This window comes from Pan paniscus, chromosome 17, assembly GCF_029289425.2.
Source record: "Pan paniscus chromosome 17, NHGRI_mPanPan1-v2.0_pri, whole genome shotgun sequence".
NCBI classification, from domain to species: Eukaryota; Metazoa; Chordata; class Mammalia; order Primates; family Hominidae; genus Pan; species Pan paniscus.
Genome location: NC_073266.2, coordinates 26351355 through 26370836, shown reverse-complemented (window position 1 = coordinate 26370836; position 19482 = coordinate 26351355). Strand labels below are relative to the sequence as shown.

Here is a 19482-nt window from a genome sequence, read left to right as displayed (position 1 = left end):
TTTTCTTTTTTTTTTCTTTCTTTTTTTTTTTTTTTTTGACAGAGTCTTGCTCTGTCACCCAGGCTGGTATGCAGTGATGCAATGTCGGCTGACTGCAACCACCGCCCCCCAGGTTCGAGTGATTCTCCTGCCTCAGTCTCCCAAGTAGCTGGAATTACAGGTGCACACCACCACGTCCAGCTAACTTTTTGTATTTTTACTACAGATGGGGTTTCGCCATGTTGGCCAGGCTGGAGGGCCCCTTGAACTCCTGACCTCAGCTGATCCACCCGCCTCAGCCTCCCAAAGTGCACCTGGCCTATGTGTGCTTTTCCAAACAGAAACATTAGTTCCAGTGAAAGAAAAAAAAAGTGGGGTACACTGCACCACCAGGAAAGAAATTTAAAGTATACCACAATCAAAAAAATGAATTAACAACCTTATTTTATTCTTAATAAATAAGACGAGAGGATTTTTAAAAAATCCACCTACACTCCTACCACAGTGATAGTTGGTTTTATTTTCCTCATGTTTTTTCCAGGTTTTACTCAAAAGTATTTGATTTTACATGGTTAAAATCAAACACACAAGTTTTATTCTTTGCTCGCTTAATGGTACATCTTACAGATTTTTCATGTTATTCCACAGACTTTACGTGTATCATTATTACAGATGTATGACAGTCCCTTCAGTTTCTTCAAAAATTTATACATTTCTCACTTTCCAGCCAGATGTGCAAAGAAAATGTGGGTTCTTTATCCTTTATAAACACTTGGATATTCTCATGAGCCCACTCCACCGGGAGTAAGGAAGGACACATAAACTTTGAACTTGAAACTTTATGTTACCACAGTCCCTGCCCAATTTCACGAGCTCTTGGGTGACTTCTGAGGTGGGTAAATAACGTTTCCTGCTTCTTCCACTCTCTTGCTCTTCTCCAAGAGGATGTGGGCCTGGAGGGGTGCCCATGCCTTCGCAGCGCTGGAGGCCTGTGCTCCTTCCATGGGTCCCCACCTTGGATCCTGTCCTGGGTGCACATTGGCTGGTTCCACTTAGTGAGAGTGAAATGGAATCCAGCTGAGAAATGTGACTTTCCCTTTAGTACAGGCATCCCTCCCAAAGAGCCTGGCTGTCTCCCACTGCTGGCGAACCCCACCTCAGCTCCTGCTGTGCGGTGGGGCCTCTTGGCATCCACTTGTTACATTGCAATCCCACCTGCCCCCAGTCCAGGCAGCTCAGCTGGCCGCTCTCATCTGCAGGGCCCCTCCAACCCCACCTTGGCAGACTTCTAGGGCAAGCTCCCCAGCAAGTAGCTCAGATCTGCCCTGCATCCCTAGGACGTCGGGGTCCCTTCCCACGCCACACAGCAGCTGATGCTGCTCTGGCACTCAAGCTTGTGCTTCATTTCCATTTGTAATCTAGGGAAGGCCCTTGCCCCTGTGCTCTCTTCGCAGGAATTCTGAAATGAGCAAGGCCAAATGCCCTCTTCCACAGGCCTTCTAGCCAACCCGTCTAATGCACCTCCCTGCTGTGCTTCTGCATCCCTGCCCCTGCCCCTTCTGCTCCCATGGTGGAAGGATGGGGAGCAAAACCGAGAAACATCTGGGAAAGAACGCAAAGGAAGACAAAAAGCAAGCAGGACCCTTACCACAGGAAATAAGCAGCTGAAATGAAGGGGGAAACCAGGAGCATTGATCGAGAGCATGGGGAATGGTCTAGTGCCCCAAACAAAAAGTGTTAGGTGCCCATTGGCTTCAGCAACATGCAGGTACTGGGGGACCTTGAAATGATGCCGTTTCGGTGGAGTGGAGATGAGGAAGTCAGCCAGCCTGCAGTGGCTTCGGGAACAAGTCGAGGCAAGAAAGGAAGACAGTGGATGTAGACACTGCTTTCAAGAAATTTGACTGTGAAGGGAAGGAAAGATATGAGATACGGAATGCAGGTGGCAAATGCAGCATCCAGTATTTTGGCTTTTTGGTTGGGGCAAAGGTAAATTCAACACTGATGAGAGCCAGCCAGTAGTGAGGGGAAGGCTAGCAATTCAGACAGGGTCTTTTCTGCAGGAGGGAGGTAGGGTTTTCTGCTAAGAGAGTAAGCAGCAGGGGCAGGAGGATCAAAGGACCCGGGTACCAAGAAGTTTGGAAATAGCTTCCATGCTTAATGCAGGAAAAGCGGAATGAAGACATACAAGAATTACCAAGGAGTGCTGGATGCCCAGACGGCCTCAGCCAGCACGAATTGACTGGAGCAGTGACCTGGAAGGAGATGGGTGCACCTGTGTGCTTCCCAGCAAATCCCGACTTCGGGGTCCGGTCACAGAAGTGGCAAACCATGTGTGGATGACTTCAACCACCTACTACATTTGTCAGTTCTCCCCACACCGAGCACAGGAGCTCCAGTAAACACGCTAGCTGGAATGTAAGCTCCAGGAAGGCAGGACGGTGCTGCCCACCATGACACAGCTGAAGGGTCCTTAGAAATCACCTAGTCAAACCACTCCATTAACAAGGAAACCCCCAGTTTGGAGAAGGAGGCCGGAGTCAAAGGCAGACCTCCTGAGCTCCACTCCCAGACCTTTCGCCAGCACGGGGAGACCTCCAACTCCCTCAGAAAACACAGCCCTCCCAGTTTGGCTTCCAGCTGGAGCGTGAATTCCCGAAGGACAGCTTCACTAGATGCCCAAATTTGGGAAAACTGTAAAGCAGAAATATCATTCCATTTTTAAAGCAACACAACCTCCCCACGTGATAGTCAGCTATTAGTAAATAGCTCACAGCTGCGAGGAGGGGCTCCAAAGGACACAACACCCTGTGCCATGGGGTTTCCACGAAGATACATTCCTAGGTGTGGGCACGGTACTCCTCCCCTCCCTGCGGCAACGCGACGGGAAGGCACCGGCGCGCTCTGGGGTTCGGAACGAGGCCAGCAGGGGGCGGTCTACACCACTGAGTGTTTTCCCAGCTCGGTTTGTTGTTTGGAACGAAATTCACGTGTGATCAATCACACTTTAAATATCTTCTGTAGCTATAAATATCAAACATATGTTTTCTAAATGGTTTACACTCCTTAGCTCCCCTTTTATAAGTTCAATAGTAGAGAGGTCGTGGTGAGGGACAGAGAAGGAACACCAGACCTGGGTCCGCTGAAGAAACAAGCCCAACAGGAAACTGCCAGGCGAGACCGCTCAGTTGCCTCCCAAACACAGATGGAAGACAGGATTTTCTGGAATCACAGCAAAAGAAAAAAAAAAAGCCTCAGCTTTGAACATCTCGACAGCAAATTCACTGTCTAGTCTTTATTATTGAGCAAGTTCCCTAAAACTTCAAGGAGGTAAGCACATCAAAAAAGTACTAAGTATGAAACCCTGGGAATATAAACACATAAGAGACATCCTCCTGTCTTTGAGGAACTGATAACAAAGGGTAAAGAAGATACTATCTCAGGAGTGCTGTGAGCATGGTTAAGGGCGTGATTCATCCCTATTTAATCAATATAGCTAGGGAAGAAGATTCCAACTAAGCATGAAAGAATAGATGGGACTCCAACCAGATTGTGGAGCACTGGAAACCAAGATAGCACATGTAGCCATTTTTAAGTTGAATAGCAATTATCTTTCTAGTACGTAATCAGGGTGCAAAGCTTATACCCCTCATAAAAGAGTTTACTGAAGTTCAACTACAACTTCCAGATCAACACTTCTCCCCAACCAACCCACCTTTTACTTTGTCCCTCCCCCAAGGGGCTCAGGTCCACTACTGGGGGCAACTCAGCAGGACATAAGCCAAAATTAGGCCATCAGTATCGTGTTTTGGAACGGATTTCATTCTCGATTTTTGAATCCCTTGAATCTCTGTGGTATTGTTAGGAAGGATGGTGTCCTTTATATAGCTTTCCATAAAAAGTGTCTGATTTGTCTGGATGTCCAGCACATTTTAACAAACTCAAGCCTCTAGACCTGGGAGCTGGACCATTGCTTCTACAACAAAGGCAAGTCAGACACAAGGATGGAGCCAGTTCCTCTGGTCTCATGTGTGTGGGGGCCTTCCTGTGCCAATGAATCGACCTCTACCACTCACCCCACCCTAGCTGCATCCCAATCAACAGACAGAGCTTGGTGTGGGGACACCATCTGTAGGCCCAACTACTCGGGAGGCTGAGGTGGGAGGATCACTTGAGCGCAGGAGTTGGAGGCTAAAATGAGCTATGATCATGCCCCCCCTGCACTCTAGCCTGGGCAACAGGGAAAGACCCCATCTCTAAAAAATAGATACAATACAAAACAGACACCAAAAAAGAAGCACCAGAATTTACTTTGTTCTAAAGGATATAGGCTTTGTCACTTCAACAGTCAGGTCATGGGAGTTCTCAGAAAGTGTTTTGACATTTGCTCCCTAGCAGAGGAAAGTCATTTGTGAAACTATTTTTAAACAGCAAAACTAAAAAGGTGGGGTGCCATCTCAGATGCTCATTAGACATTGAGTCCAGAGCTGCTTTGGGGGGTAAGACAGAGACACTGTGCTCTAAATACCAGAACAAGCATGAAGCACAGCGACCACAATCTGTGCAGCCAGTCCACTTCTTTAGGAAATTCGATTGTAAATACTTTGGAGCTGATGAGCTCTCCTGTGTCATCTTCATATCATGAAACCTAATAAAGGTCTCCAAATGCCTGCTTCCCCAGCACCTCCACACAGTAACAATTTCTTGCAGTTTCCATTTCCCTCAAACCTCCCACTGTTGCTGCCACCCTATGGAAGATGATCTTATCTCAAATACTTCAGAGAAAATCTGAGGACGCCGGTGAGGAATTCTGACGCATCCTGACACCATTTCACCAGAGCCTGTGTGCAGCTAATGCCACTCACTGCATCTTTTTTTTTTTTTTTTAAACTGAAACGAGAGCCCTTTCTTCCTATCAAAAGGCAGCACTTCTCTAGATGCTTCTGAGTAGCCCTGGCCCACCCAGCCTCCTCAGGCACTCCACTCCCTTTTTCCCTCTTTCTCATAAAACCTCAGCCTTTTCTCACAAAATGCCTCTCCATTGGCATCCGTGCCTGCTCTCCTTTGCCCCTGGGAGCCCCCGCCAGGATTTGGGCCCCTCCAGCTCCTTGCTCTCTCTTCCCATCGGAGGTTTGTTTTGATTCATCTGGCCATCCGTCCCTCCACTCTTCCTCCGCTCCACTCCTCAGCACCCCCCAGTCGGACATCCAGCCACTAAAACACTCTCCTTTAGGCCAGCAGAGGCTTGCGTGATGATAAGCCTGCCATCTTGCTCAGTTTCTTCATGGCTCTTGGAAGCCTTGCACACAGCTAACCATCTGTTCCTTCTTGAAACACCCACTCCCCGGCTTCCTGAGGAACCACTCTCTGTTTACCCTCTGACCCTCTGGCCACATTTTCTGAGTTTCCTTTCAGAGCTCCTGCTCCTTCTCCCAGCCTAGTTTAAACATTGGAATTTATCAAAATCCTGCTTTCAACTCACTTCAGTTCTCACTCTGTGATCTCTCTTCAAAGGTCTCACCCACTCCCATGGCTTCAAATATGTTCACAATGCCAAATTTCCGTCTCTCGACCCAATTCTGCTCTGAATTCTAGCCCTCCAGATCAACTCCCAACTGCACATCCCCGTGTGAAGGTCTCACATTGCCTTAACCTCAGAAGGTCCCAAAACCAGTGCAGAGTCAGCCTCCCCCCAACACAAGCTCATCCCACTTCACAAAATGGTTCTTCCATGGGAAAGTCATTTGTGCTGAGGCCAAACTCATCCTTGATCCCTTTGTCCCTCCCCCCTTGCATCCAACATGGCATTGAGTCCTACCCATTCTGTGTCCTAAATATATTTCAACCTCATCCACTTTTCTCCGTCTCTACTCCCTGTAACCTAACCAAAGCAACTATCATTTCCATGGCCTGACACTCCCAAGAGCATCCTACAGGCTTTCTTTCCCCCATCCGTGCTCCAAACAGCAGCTAGTTGGGAGAACATTACTTCCACAAACTTTTAAGTCACTGAAACTGTGATCTTCAGCGTGGTGTCAGGCCCCATGCAGTCTCACCTCCAGCCAGTCCTCCTCTGGGACACATGCCCCAGACACAGGGCTGTATTTTTTATTCTTGGGTGCCAAGCTTTCTCTGACCTGAGAGGTTTCTTTCATGGGTTTGCTGTATCTCTAACCCTTTGCTTTCCTGCCCTCCTAATTCCCTTCTCCATCTCTCCTTCCCTCCTCCTCTATCCAATCCAACCAGACCAATTCTTTTCGTACCTTAGAGTCTTAACTTGAATGTTTCTCTCTTAGGGACATTTTTCTGATGGCCAACATCTTTAGAAAAGTTTGTATCCTCTTATGTATTCATAACATTTCTCCAACTGTGTGATTGCAACTACCCAATTGTAATTAAGTAATTACTTGTTTAAAGTGACATCTGCCTTTCTAAATGACCAGCTCCGTGATTTGTACATGGCTGGGCCTGTACATGGCTGGGCTCACCATTGCTTCCCTCCACCCTAGAGCAGGTCCTAACACTCTCAAGCCAGTAAACATTTGCCGAATGAGTTAATGAACCCTCAGCTCCAGCTATTGTGTGAGCAAGAGTTGCATCACACCTTCTCATGCACCTCTTCAGAGCCTCAAGGCCTCATGAATCCTTAGTCCAGCTCTTCATGGGCTCAGGAGGATGATTGCAAGTCCCAGTCTGCCCAGGAAGCACTCCCAGTCACCCTTGTTGCCCTGGCATAATTATTGCGACTGCCCCCCACCCCGGTTCACTCTCAAAGTGCCCTGGTTTGAACTATAAAAAATAGGCTCAACGCATGCTCTGATGGGCTTGATGCAGGCACAGTGTGAAAGAGGCCACATGCCTCTTGCCCCCAGTGCTGGAGAGGTCACTGGTTGACACCACAGGTGATCTCACCCCTGGGGTGCATGAGTCCAAGGGTAGGGGAGTTAGCACCCCAACTGGAGAGGAGAGCCAGTCCAGGAATCCCCCTTTTTCCATGGCAGAGGAGGCATCCCCGGAACTAGGTTGGTGTGGCTTCTCAGAGCCACAGTCCCAAGCTCCCTGATATGAGCTCTCTCCCTATCTCTCTTCTTTATCCCCACCCCCTCCTTCCTTCTGCATCAGGCTTTGATTTCTGGAGAACCCAGATTAAAATGAGGATTTACTTCCATGCGGCCCTAAAGGAAAGAATTAGAACTGAAGAGTAGGAGAGCAGGAACACGAAAAGATACATTTTGGTTCAATATGCAGCCAACCTGACAGAAGCACACATATGGAATTATCTTCCTGGGGGAAGAGTTCTCTGTTGTCATAGGTGTTCAGATAGAGGCTAGACAGTCACAGACAGGACTATTGCAAGGAAGAGCTCAGCATCCAATTGGGCTGGGTTAGCTTTTCATTGCCTTCCTATTGAGGATTCTAAGATGCAATATTTAATGAAAAGTTATTTCATATGTCTACCTTGCTTAGAGAAAGTAATTGAAATGTGGAGAGAGATTTAATTGGCAAACCTTATCCAAAGTATTGTTTCCCATGAATAGTCTGGCTCACCATGTGCTCAGAGAAGGGCAAAATGGCCAGAAGATCCTGACTTAACATTGAAAAAAGGTACAGTTATCCCCAAACATTTCCAGCTGACATAAATATGCACACCCCATCTAAAAAGTACAGCAAACCTGAAGGCCCCATTGGCTGATACTAGTAACCCATTTCTCTGGAATCAGATGATTTATTTTCCTTTGAATGTATCATTTCTGGAGTAATAGGTTAATATTATTTTTAAGTTAATTTTTTTAAAGGTCTGTCTGAATGTTCAAAGATAAAGTTCGCATCACCCTCCCATACTGGCAAGATAGAGTTTGGTATTGTTTTCAAATACGAAGTCACTTTCCTTCTCAAGGAACTGGCCTGGGAGTGTCTCGGAGAAGTTAAATGCAGTGTGGGCTCAGCCACAAAACCGAATAATGCCACTGCAACAACTTGATTCTCAGGAGGGAAAGAAGACTGGCTCGGAGTACATCGGTGGCTACGGAAACCGGCCCTGTGGACACTGGAGAGAAGATGTTTCCATCTAAGTCTATTTAAAAAAACCCCCAAGACTCCAGCAAATTCAGGCCTGTAAATGTTAGAAGCGGTTTGGTACAGTGATTAGGTTAAGGCATCAAGGACACAGCTCCAGGACACTGTGTGGGTGGCGGCACCACGGGTCCAGAAACCAGGAGGGAGGGAAGGGGGGTGTATTCCTCCTGCCCAGCAGGCAAAGCAGTCCACCAGGTGGGCAGTGTCTCCAGCACACAAGCTGGGTTTTCAGGGCAGTGTTCCAGCACCAGCAAGGGTCTGGGGTGCTAGACAGGGAAAATGAGGCAGAGACCCACCCACACAAACTGGAACAACTTGGCAGAGGAAAAGAAGACACAGGCAGATGCACACCTCAGTGCCTTCAGCGGGCACACAGGCACTCCAGCGCACCGGGGAGAATGATGACAAGAACCAGGTCAGGCCTCACCAGATAAGATTAGCCCAAGAATGAAGGGAAGAAAAATACCCAGGCGGGAACCCACAGAAATGTCAATGGAAGCAGCTAAGCAGGACACCCCTTGACACTTCTTGAGGCATGACTGGCATGTGCCTGGACCTTGTTTTTATTTGAGTGCCCATTTGCCATTCCCAGGGCCTATGTCCTAAGTCCACCTAGAAGCCCTGGCTCCCAAGCCTCTCTGAAGTGCATCATTTTTCCCACTGCATGCACTTTTTGGCATCTGCTGGAGCTCATGAAAGCATCCCTATAAACTTTACAAAATTAATCAAGGAATAAAGGAAGGGGAGAAATGAAAATAAACCCAGCTGGCGGCACACTCAGCATTCATCATTAGGTCAGCAGCTCTCTGATCCACTTTCTCATAGCTGTTTGGTGCCAGTTGCCTCAGAATCCCGTGGACCCTGTTGCAAGATTATAGTTCCCCTTGACTGCCCTATCGATAACAACTTGAACATTACAAAATGTCAAATTTCCCTTTGAGATATTCTTTCAGGTCCTGCATATCAGTGAAACTGCTGACTCAGCTGGTCTGAAGGAACCTAGGAGAAGCTGACTCACCAAGGATGGCAGTTTCCACATCTTAATGAGTTCCTCCCCTTTTCCCCAACCAATCAATGACTCTAATTTTCCAGTCCCTCATCCTCCACGATCCCCTTAAGGGTCCCAGCCCAGAACTTCTCTGGGAGATGGATTTGAGGGTCTCCTCCCATCTCTTTGCTCAACACCCTGTGATCATGAAACTCCCAACTCTGCTGCAAACCCTGCTGTCTCCATGTCATTGATCTGTGACTGCACAGCGAGCGTGTGAACCTGTTGGTCCTGTAACACTCTCATTGGAACCATTTCATGGAACAACTTTTCCTTCAGGTTGAGCTTGTAACAGGGACCAGAGTCACTGCAGAATTCAACAGTTGTCCTCCTCATTGCCCTCTTCTCTTCGATCAACCAGGTTTCAGTTTCAGCCCAGCTCTCCAAAATGAGTAATGTGCCGCATTTTGAGCATTCATGTGAGAACAAGCAGTGAACAAGAATTCTGTGAACATCGGTTCTCCAGCTCCAGAGCCCTCGGGTCTCTCCTACATCCATCTCTTAAGTTCTCACTGAAGGCACTACTTCCCTCACCTTTATACATTTCCTCCCTCGTGGAAACAATGATGCTTCTTATAGCACCATACTGGGATTACGCTACCAGTATCCACGTACATCTATTCAAAAAACCAGATGGAAGCAGCCTGATAACGGTGATGGTCTGGCCTAAAATGATCTAGGTCTAGAATTTATAAGTGGAAGAGAGCCCTGAATGTCCTTAGTTTAATTCCTGTATTCATAAATGTGAGGATTAAGAATTAAAGGGACTAAGTGACTTGCTCCTTTGGATTTGCCCAAGGACCCACAGCTAGCTGCCAGCTAGTGGCAGCAATGGAACTAGAATCCAAATGAAAGTTTTCCCCATCTCACATACTCCCAATTTTTACAGAACAGATAAGGGAAAACTCATGGCACCACTTGGAAACTGGTTACTCCAGATATCTTCCTCTTCAGCTCATGTCCACCAAATGACAGCCAATCACATTTGACAATGTACAAATCAATGTTCACCCAGCACTTTCTATGCACTTTTCCCCAAAGTCCCTACTTTGGGGAAAACAGGAGAGTAAGATGAAGCCATTCCATTCGATGGCTCAAGAGCTCATGATCTAGTTGGAGAAGTGAGACATTCATCCAATAATTCTGGCAAGTGACCACACGCCAGGCACTGCTGGAGACACTGACAAGGCATGAGCTAAGCAGACTTGGTGCGGGACACGGACAACATGAAAGCAAGGCAAATAAACAGACAAGAAGAGTTCAGATGGAGCCCATCAGGGGCAGTGTAAGGGAGAATGTCTGACCACTTACAAAGATGGGGAGGCTGGAGGCCAGCTCTTCTCAGAGGTGTGATATTTGAGCCGGTATGCTTGGAGAAGAAATAGACAGTCTGCAAAAACCTGGGAGAAGAGATTTCCTGGGACAAGGGACAAGGAGGCACAGGCCAGAGGAGCAGGTAACCAAGGAGGAGGAGGGTGTGAGTTGACCTCAGAGAGTCAGGCACAAAACCAGGACAGGCAGGGTTCATTTAGCCCAGGTGAGGAGTTTGGATTTTTTTCTAAGGGGCCAGAGGGCTTTATGCACAGGAGAGACATCATCTGACCATCAACCCAAAGCTAAAACAGAAGTCCACACGTAGACTGTGACAAACGAGTGTGCTGCCACCACAGAGGGACAGCTGAGAGGTAGCTGGGAGGCTGGCTGAGGGTGGCGGACATGAGAAGGGGGACAAGGTCACCACAGAAGCATCACAAGGAAGGCATCTGTTTGGCTATTTCGGTGTCTGACCACACATTTGCTTATTTCCGGTCTTGGAGGGAATGGCAGCTTTTTTGTGATCCCAGTTACCTTTGTGTTTCCCTCTCCAGTGCTGAAATATACAGGCCGAATAATTTCCTTAACGTTCCTGTTGGTTGTGGGAGCATATGGAAGATGTTACTAATATGGGAAGAAGAGGAAAAGCTTTCCAAGAAGGAGGAAAACCTTTCCAAGAAGTAGGAAAAGCATGCAGAGACGCCTGGACAAGAGGCTTCATGCAAAGCTGGGGGGATGAACCCCAAGAGGCAAAATGCATGACCTGAAGTTTCCCACCAGGCACGGAGCAGAGTGGGTGGCTGGGGAGGCCACCAAGGGTGGACTCCTGGCCCTCATCAGTCCAGCTCAGGGTGCCGCTTTATCCTGAGAGTATAGTGGGTTTCCACAGAAATCAATGCCTAGGAGTGAGGGACTGGGTGTGCCTGTTAAGCGTCATTCAGGCTGTGGTATGGGGACGAGGCTGAATATGAGACAGAATGGAATGGGTGAGGCTGTCTGGGGGATGGAACAGTGATTCAGGTGAGAATCAAGGAGCCCTCAGCTAGGATGGACCAGAGGTCATTCACCAAACCTCACAGTGGCATCCAGAATGTCACACTGCTCTCTTCACGTGGGCCAGATAAGAAACTATTAAAAGTAAAATAGCCAGATGCTCAGGGCCTTACTTTGTGGATGATGATTTAACACGTAACACGGAGCACTTCCAACATAACCAGATGCTAGACACTTTCCACCTATTGTCTTTATTCGAGGCTCACAGCAGTCCTGACAGTAGATAGAGACTATGTCAGGAAGGAGACCCAGGAAGCACAGCCGTGGCTGTCAGAGCCTGGCTGAGGTGGCTGGGTGGTCCCCACTGTGCTCAGAGCGTGGGCACATTGGGACCCCTTCAACAAAGAAGAAGGCAAGCGGCATCTCAGTGGACTCCTAGCCCTGTTAACAGGGGAGTTGGGGGAAGCAGCCTTTAAAAGAATGCTGGGGTTGCCACCGGGTTTCAGACATCAGACATCCACGGCCAGGTCCTGGCACCCTCAGCCTGAGCCTTCCCTGGCTCCCCTTAACTCCCTTCCTGTCCAAATTCCTCACTGACAACCTCCTCAACTTTCTTATTTTCCAACCCTGAAGAGCAAGAGCAAGAGAGAGAGGTATTAACAAAAAGTGCCTTTTTCTGCCTGCAGAGCCCTCCCTAGGCTCTGAAACCCCGATCGCAAGGAAGGCTCTTGAACCTCACCACCCTGCCCCTCACTTTCTGCCAGGCTGTGGGAAACCGATGCCTCCTCAACATTTTTGCACACTCTTGAGGACACTTCATGGCTGCTCTCCGTGCATCCTATTTTTTTAACACACCCTCATGCCCCTTGAGTCATGAAGTTGAACATTCTCTTCAAGTTTTCCCAAAAGAACCAACTTTCACAAAAGCACTGGTGAGCAACGTGGACTTTACAAATCGGTGTGTCTACTCCGATCCTAGCGGGAAACCTCAATGTCCACATTGGACACGCCCTTTCTTCTATGTCCCTTCTCATCTGCTTGACTCTTGGGTGAGGGGGCAGCATGGCCTCTGTCTCCTCTCATCCCCTGCCACCCTCTGCACAGCGTCCATCCTGGCAGGCTCCATCCCAAACGCAAAGTGATTCAGCTTTCCCATTCCTCACCTGGCATCACCTCCCCAAACCTGGCAGTCCTTCAAGAAAGGAACACTCCATCTCAGCCCTATGCAGAAGACAGGGGTAGCCATACCTTATAAACAAGGATCTTTACATTTTATTACTCATTTTTCTTCTGGTTCAACACATCAGTCTGGGGTTGGGCTTCATTTTTGCTCAAAGATAAGTGTCTTCTACGAGGGTCCATGTTGCAGGAGATGTGTGAAGACCACCAGCCATGGCTTCCAAAGCGGGTTAATCCTGACTGGCTCTCACTCTGAGGAATTATGCCCTTCCCAGCTCCAAACCCAAGGGGTCTTACCTCAGAGGACAGGTCATCAGGGTTTGACCAAAACTTCTAATAGTTTTCCCCCTGACAAGAATGCAAGCTGAGGATATTTTGAGGAATGAGATGGAAAGTAAAGAGAATGGGCTCGAAGGACATTCCCAGAAAGCATCTGGGGAATAAAGAGATGTGATGGGGATTTGAGAAAGAGCAAGAAACGCTGGGTGACAGGATCGCCTTCATGGGTCTTGGTGTGGCCATATCACTCCTCACTTCAGAGCTCAGTGTGTGTGTGTTTGTCAGAAGCAAAGGTGCACCTGCCCCAAGGGTGGGTGACAGACAGAGCCCCCAGGCCACTGAGGAAGCCAGCTGGGCTTCTCCAGGGGCACTGTCCCTGAGTGAGGGACTCTGCTGGCACCTGACTGTGATGTTTGCCTATAGGTTGTGGTCAGTTGCAATTAACTGGCTTAGGCAGTAAATCATAACCTAAGAGCACCCACTAAATGTCCCTCCAGGGCCAGCCTACTTGTCACCCATGAAATGAATTCAAGCTTCTTCCTGAACAGAGAGGTTACATTCTAAATAGGTAAGAAGTCAGTCTCCAAATCATACTGTGGATCCCTTTCCTTCTATAAGGGTTTTATAAGCTTTAGCTCCCCCTGCCATTAAAAAACAAAACAAAACAGAAAAGTTCTCCCAGGATTTAGAAAAAAGAAAAATTATTGTCTCTTGTCTTCTGAGTCTTCATGTCCATCTCAGGGTTTTCTTATTTTTAGTCCTTTCTCAGAGCCCACACTTCAGCCAACCAAATTTTCTCTCTGACAAACATGAATAAAGCTAAACTGTCCAAAAACAACCAAAGAAGATCCTTGTTTTCCAGGCAGAAAGACCAGGGAGGTCCTGCGTGGAGCCCCATCTCAGCCCTGAATCCCTCCTGCGCCTGGACAGCTCCAGAATGGAGAGCACTCACTGACCCTCCCCCAGCCCTCTCCGTCTTTCCTTAACCTCAGCCCACCTGAAAAAGCTGACATGTTTCAAGGACTTTAATCATCTGATTAAACACCGAAAAGTGACAAAGAAAAGTCAGTTGTATAAAGTCTAGGTTTTGAGCCCCTTGTAGCTCATCCAGCATGTGGCTTCCCAGCTACCAAGGGTGTTGTCTGGGCTCTCCACCGAGAAAGTTCAACTTTTAAAATCTGCAATAACCTCGTTGTATCCACCCTTCTTTTGGGGAGGATCTTAGCAGCAAGGGTCACAAATTCAAATAACGACAGGGACCAGGCAGGAGACATAAAATGGCCCAAGCTGTCACTGTCAGCCTCTCTAAGGGAAAGAGGACACGGCCTCAGGGCACTCTGGGGCCCATTCCTCAGCCCCAGCCTCTTCTCACCACAGGGACACACACGCCCAAGGCCTTCTAGTCTTTTCCAGAGAAGCCAGAAACAATTTTTTTGTATGAAAGTTTCCCATTTTAAAATGCCTCTAACCAATTCAAACTGTCTTAAAATGCTGTGGGAAACAAATCCCACATCTGTGCTGCCTGGGGTCTGCCTGTGAGGGGCTGGCGTATTTTGTGGCTTAGCACAAGGGCCCCTCATGCGTCCCCACCCCAAGGGGAGGCACAGCTTTCCTGGAGTGAAAATCGTGCCAGCACCTTTCCACCAAAGCGATCACAGCACCACCGTGCCTTCCCTCTGCCTCTCTTTTCAGAAATGCTGAAGGCTTTTTCTGAAATTGGCTATTGATCTGATTGTCATTCAGACTCACGTTTGCATTAATGCTCTCTTTAGTAAGTTAAGAATTTTCCTTTTGCTTTTTTCCAGAAGGATGGAAAGAAAGGTGGACAGAAGGGCAGATACGCTTTATTTCTGAATTACAGCTCAAGATTCAGGTGCTTCATAGCCAGAAAACTCCCTAAAGTAGCTTAGATGGAAGTACAAAAGATACGATTTTTAAATCTGTCCTTTTCAGTTCAGTACAAGGAATATTAATTCTGCCTTTAACAGCACAGACCTAACTCTGTGTCCCAGGACTATCCAGCTCTCCCACCCCTAGGTCGGACCCCAGTCAGATGGAGCATTTTGCTTTGGGAAATTTTATCTCAGGGATTCTTTTGTTTCTGGAGGACAGCTTTTTAAAATAGCCACATAAAATGAGGAAAACGACTGAAGTCACTGGCATTATGTCTGTCTTTTAGAAATAGTGTCATCATCACCTCAGTGCCACCCAGCACGTGAGGGGCTCACAGGCCAGAGATGCGTCACTTCTTGACCTGTACAGGTTTTATGTCTTGTTGGGGGCCTACAACCAAGCCTGACTTTATGCACCAGATCCCTCAGGTGGGACCCCCAGAAGTGCTCCTGATCTTTACTGGAGGCTTCGTGTCCCATCTGGGCCAGCCTGGGCCTTGCTTGGAAGTGTGATGTTGTAACATACCCTGGCAGAAAAAAATAGGCAGTTATATCATGACTGACATAAAGATGAGCTTTATTAAGTGCGCAAAAGAAAACACTTAGATTTGTTCACTCAGGCAAACGTCTGAGGACATACCATTTACACACTACTTTAAATTATAAAAGACTGGACCTGTCTTAGTGTTAACTATTTGCCTTTTACAAAAGTATTGTCCCAGACATTATCTCATTTGATCCCTGCAAAACCCTCCAAGAGAGAAGACACTGCTGGGCTCCCCCTGCTCCTGTTTTGCCAGTCAAGATAGTGAGGTGGCCTGTCTAAGCCACTGTCATCAAAGCTGTGCAAACAGAGAGCTAAATACCAGCTCAGGGCCTGTGGCTCAGGAACCGTGGCTCTTTCACCTTCCCTTGATGGTCTTTGGGTGCAAGGGCCAGCACCAAACCTAAACATTTATAAGAAAATGCAACAATTCCTGTTGCAAAGAATATTTTGTTGAATGGGTTACTGCATCTCAGCAAACACACTTTGGGGAGTGACAGAACAAAATCAGAAACCAATGTGGAGCACAACATCAGGGTCCATGAGATATTAGACATCCATGCCTGAACCAGGGAGCACCTGTGCCTTCGGTAGACATCAGTTGTCGACAAAAGACATGTGATTCAGTAAAAATAAAGTTCAGTGGCAAAATGAATCCTGAAAATAATTTAGAGAAAGAGAAACCAGAGTGCTGTGTTTGGTAGCAACAAGTTTGTCAGCGGGGTCTGTGAGAGAGAGAGAGAGAGAGAGAGAGCTGTCAGTATGGAAAAGATTAGGCTAAAGAGCCAGAAATGCCAGGAGCCCCCAAAATCTGACTGGCCACTGTAGTTTCAGCATATAAAAGTCAAAGTCGCCAAAACTTTTAAGCCAGAGTCTGCTAACCAAATGTGACTGAGGCAGGAGTCTCAATCGATAGAGGTTTATTTAACCAGACTTTGGGGATATGCCCAGGAAAAACATGAGTTAGAGGAGTATCTGTAATCTGAGCTTTCCAAAGAAGGTTGTGGAGACTCAGTATTTAAAGGGGAAAAAAAACCAGCAGGAAGGAAGGGAGGGAGGGAGTGGAGGCACTAAGACAAATGGCTACACTTCCTTGTGAGCAGTTCGTGACAGAGGCCATGTGAGAACCTGGCTGATGGATGAGGCTATGACACAGGGTCGTGAAGTTGCAGCTGTCTGTCTGGGAACAAAAGAAAGGTGGTATTGTGTGACTCACTTCACAAGCTTAACTTTCCCTTTGGCATACTGAGTTTGGGGGTCCCAAGATTTTATTTTCTTCTACGAGACTAATTTGCACCTTCTGCAACACATGTACGCTAAGTGCTGGATGAAAAACACAGAGCCTCTAACAGATTGTGAACAGACAAAGGCTCATACTTTATGATAAGGACTATAAATAAATTAAGAGGATACAGAGCCAGAGCGTGGCAGGGAGGCATTGTGAGATAGGAAAATGAGAGGTCTTTTTGCTGAGCCCTAGATGACATCTGCAGGAGGCAGGAGCTGACTGTGGGTTCTGAGGCAAGTGACCAGCCAGCAGGGCTGTGGAGCCTAAGGCAGGTGACCAGCCATGGCTGTGGGGTCAGGGGCGGGTGGCTGGCCACAGGCAGCACAGCAGGGCTGGCGGCAGACATGGCTTTCGTCTGTTTTCTAATTCTAACTGCTTTGTGGAGAGTAGATTGGAGTCAGGCAAGCAACCAAGAAAAACGGCCAGTGTGGCCCACTTGAGAGATGCCTTGGTCCAGCAGGGCTGTGAGAATGGGAGCGTGGGTGGTGGACCTGAGCCCCGGGGCCCCTTGGCCCTTTCCTCATTTCAGATGGGCTACTCAAGAGACAGAAGCCAAACACATTTGACAGACGCTGCCGCCCAGGCCCGGGATCTCCCTAGAGACACCGTCTTCTCCTTTTCTCCACCAGCCAGCCAGGCTGGTCAGCAAGACCAGACTTGCTTCTGCTGGCTGAGGCTTGGCCACACCCTAAATGTGCAGAGTGCCAGCCTGATGTGGGAGAGGAGGGTGAACAGGGTGGACTGGGCCTCCAATGCCATGCCCTGCACTCTATCTCTGCCTGCTCCCTGCCTTTCAGGGCAACTGGAACCCACCCTGCAGGCCGGCCCCTCCGGCCCTCCTTATTTACACCAAACACGTGGCTGGGGAACTGTGAAGCATGAAGAGGAAGGAGTTCGACAGTTTGCCGCTCTCTGTACCTTCCCTCTCCCCCAGCCCCAGCCTGTGGCGTGCAGCCCTGCTGGCACTAACCTTCCCTGGTTACTGTCCTCCCCTCCAACTGCTGCAGAACCAGCCTCTAACTGCCTGCACTTCCAACTGCTGCCAGCAACTGCCACTGACTCAGAACCTTCTCAGGGTTCTTGCTGCGATCCAAGCTGAGCTCAGCCCCTCCACCCGTCTTTTTCTTCTTACTCTCCTTGAGCTCTCTGGTCTCTGCCCAGACCTCGCTGGTTCTCTCAAGGTTTCTAACTGGGGCTGAGGGCTGGCAGTTATCTTCACGTGCGGATCTTGAGCTTTCTCAACACCCAAGCCTTTTGAAGACCCACCGAAATACGCTGTCAAAAACAGCTCAGGACCACACGACAATCTCTTAAAAAGAATATTTTGCTATGGAAGCAGAAAATCAAATTCTCACATCAAATATCACACATTCTCACGTAAAGGTGCTCTGAAGCCAGCTCTGCCCTGGATGGCTGCCCTCTCCCTGCCGAGCTCACTGGGCTTCCTGCTGGCCTGGGTCCTCTTGTCACTTGATATATCATTTCATCCTCCCCCCAGATACCACACTCTCTCCTCTTCATAGCCAAATTTCTTGAAAAGTTTGCTAATTGTTAGGCGCTATGAATATATTTTATCACTTTGGGACGTAGCTCTGAGCAGCTCATTCTAAGGCTCTGTTGGCGCTCTTTGTATTGTCAAGCTCTGTAATACACAATGGTGCTACAAAGACAAATTTAGACACCACACCTTTAAGGAATTCAGAGGGACCTAGGCAAAGTGCTCTGTGAAAACACAGAAGGAAGCAACCAGCAGCCTAGAAAGGTCTGGAGGGGGCCCTCTAAAGAAAAGGGGCTTGAGTTAAATTGGGAAGGATGAAGAGGAAGTCCCCAAGAAAGAAAATGGGAAAGACAACAATGATGGCTCTCACTGTGAAGACAGTGGAGTGTCTATCAGACAGCAAGGCCGAGATCACGGCTGGCTTCAGAAGGGCCTGCAGCCGCCACCTGGAAACCCTCAGCACTGTCCGGGTCTTGCCTCTGCTCCTCTTTGAGCATGCATTTCCTTCTTTTCTCTCCATGACCGGGGCGTCCCCTGATGCCCCTGGGCTGCCCCACAGCTCCTGAGTCTGCACATCACGTGCCAAAACAGAGGAGGAATGGCTTTCTTGATACTAATTCTTGTACCAAGAATGATTCATCTACAGTCAAGGTTCCACCCTGACCCGATTAAGTATGGCTAAGGGGATGGAGTCAGCATGAACACGCCAGCCGGGCCCACACTGGTAGAGGGGTATTGTGGCCTCCAAGTGAGGCAGGCAGTGGGCTGAGCCCACCCATCAGAGATGGATAATAGACTGGAGCTACCACAGAGCAGGTTTTGATTTTAAGTCTTTGCTCCTATAATAAGCTATCTCTGAACCGGGAGAAACAAACTCCCTCTTGCGCTTGGGTCTTTGCCACTAGGCTCTCTGGGAACCACTAAAGTAAGAATGAGCTGTGTATCTGTACAGATCCGGAGGCTCAGCCTTCCCTGCCTGCCTCCTGGGTGTCTGGTTTGATGCCTGGGTCCAGATGTGGGGGGCAAGGGAGAGCTTTGGCCTTAGCCCCTGAAGGTTCTCTGAAAAATAACTGACATGAGGCAGATTGATTAACAGGAGAAAATGCATACAAATTTATTTAACGTGTATCCACAGGAGCCTTCAGAATGAAGTCCCAACCCCCCAGTAAGGTATAGAAGTTTCTAGACCATCTTGAGGTTATAGAAAGAACACAGGCTCAGCGCATGACCAAAACCAGGTTTTAGAGGCAAGACAGGTTATGGCCAGCAAAGGTGGTCTAGATGAAGCCCCTCATAATACAGCCCCAGAGGAAATAGATGGTAAATGTTTCCTTTCAGACCTTTGGAAGTGTCAGAGTCTCAGTCTCTCTTAAATTGAGGAAAGCCCTAGAA

At 48.2% G+C, this 19482-nt stretch overlaps 1 protein-coding gene across 3 annotated transcripts in view; it reads right to left on the bottom strand.

Moving 5' to 3' along the window:
* Positions 1–19482, bottom strand: part of LOC117977778 (nuclear pore complex-interacting protein family member B8-like) — a 79318-nt gene that overhangs the window by 42970 nt on the left and 16866 nt on the right. For all 3 annotated transcript variants that reach the window (XM_063597177.1, XM_063597178.1, XM_063597179.1), the window contains exon 1: positions 1–19482. This exon is cut by the window's left edge; it is cut by the window's right edge and continues 16866 nt beyond it. The gene's annotated coding sequence lies outside the window, so the exon portion shown is untranslated.